Source organism: Siniperca chuatsi, linkage group LG5 (genome assembly GCF_020085105.1).
Source record: "Siniperca chuatsi isolate FFG_IHB_CAS linkage group LG5, ASM2008510v1, whole genome shotgun sequence".
In the NCBI taxonomy this organism is placed as follows: Eukaryota; Metazoa; Chordata; class Actinopteri; order Centrarchiformes; family Sinipercidae; genus Siniperca; species Siniperca chuatsi.
The window spans coordinates 30,650,554-30,652,533 of NC_058046.1; positions in this window are offsets into that span (position 1 = coordinate 30,650,554).

Below are 1,980 nucleotides of genomic sequence, written 5' to 3' on the forward strand. Positions count from 1 at the left end.
GCATTGCAACCATTTAAACTTTATTTCTGTTATATCCCATTTGACTCTGATAGAAAAACATTTTTTACTGAAACAGATGTGAGCTTATGAAATGAAAGTCTTAGTGATTGATTCTTTTGGGGAAGCAAAGAAATTCAATTTCAATTCAATATTTATGTATATAGCGCCAATCCATAGAGAGGGAGGCACAATGCAATAAAAATAGAATTTTTTTATTTTTTTTAATAGTAGAATAGTAATTGTAGTGTTAATATTAATAAATTAGTAATAATAGGAATGACAGCTATAGGAAAAATAATGTCAGTAACAGAGCCAGGAACACGGGGACAGCAGGTTGCCCACAACCACAGATCCAGTCTCTGCAGCTCCGGAGGCAGAAATACCTGCTGAAAGCGACAGAAGGAGAGACGAGAGAAACGCGAAAGCACAAAACTACGGGAGAGAGAAGATGTTGAGTTAGTAACATGCAGTAATGGGATAAAAATGCATACAGATGGAAAGGGAGAGAAGGAGAGAGGAAAGAGGCGCATCATGGGAAGTCTCCCGGCAGTCTAGGCCTATAGCATCATAACTAAGGGATGGTTCAGGACTCACCCAAGCCAGTCCTAACTATAAGCTTTATCAAAGAGGAAAGTCTTTAGCCTACTCTTAAATGTGGAGATGGTTCTTTCCCCCCCCCGAACCCAAACTGGGACCTGATTCCACAGGAGAGGAGCTGATAACTGAAGGCTCTGGCTCCTATTCTACTTTTGGAGACTCTATGAACCACAAGTAACCCTGCATCCTGGGAGCGCAGTGTTCCTAGTCAGATAATATGGTATTATGAGATCTTTAAGATATGATGGTGCCAGACTATTAAGAGCTTTGTAGGTGAGGAGAAGGATTTTATATTCTATTGTAGATTTTACAGGGAGCCAGTGCAGAGAAGCTAATATTGGAGAGATATGATCTCTTTTCCTAGTTTTTGTCAGTACACATGCCGCAGGATTCTGGATCAATTGGAGAGTCTTAAGGGACTTATTCGGGCAGCCGGAAAATAAGGAATTGCAGTAGTCCAGCCTAGAAGTAACAAATGCATGAACTAATTTTTTGGCATCGTTTTGAGACAGGATGTACCTGATTTTTGGGTGAAAAAAGGCAGTCCTTGAAGTTTGTTTCATGTGGGAGTTAAAGGATAAATCAAAGATAACTCAGAGGTTCCTTACGGTGCTGCTGGAGGCCAGGGCAATGCCATCTAGAGTAACTATAGCTTTAGATAATTTGTCTCGGAGGTGTTTGGGACCAAGTACAATAACTTCACTTTTGTCAGAGTTTAACATCAGAAAGTTGCAGGTCATCCAGGTCTTCATGTCCTTAAGGCATGCCTGAAGTTTAGTTAACTGGTTAGTTTCATCTGGCTTGGATCGATAGATATAATTGGGTATCATCTGCATAGCAATGAAAGTTTATGGGGTGCTTCCTATTAATACTGCCTAGAGGAAGTATATATAAGGTGAATAGAATCGGTCCAAGCACAGAACCTTGTGGAACTCCGTGACTAACTTTGGCGTGCACGGAGGACTCATCGTTAACATGTACAAACTGAGATCAATCTGATATATAAGATTTAAACCAGCTTAGTGCGGTTCCTTTAATGCCAGTTACATGTTCCAGTCTCTGTAATAGGATGTGATGGTCAATGGTGTCGAACGTAGCACTAAGATCTAACAAGACAAGTACAGAGACAAGTCCATTGTCTGATGCAATTAAAAGGTCAATTGTAATTTTCACCAGTGCTGTCTCCGTGCTATGATGCACTCTAAACCCTGACTGAAAATCCTCAAATAAACTATTGTTATTTAGAAAGTCACACAACTGATTGGCGACTGCTTTCTCAAGGATCTTAGAGAGAAAGGGAAGGTTAGATATAGGTCTATAGTTGGCTAAAACCCCAGGATCAAGAGTGGGCTTTTTAAGAAGCGGTTTAATTACAGCTACTTT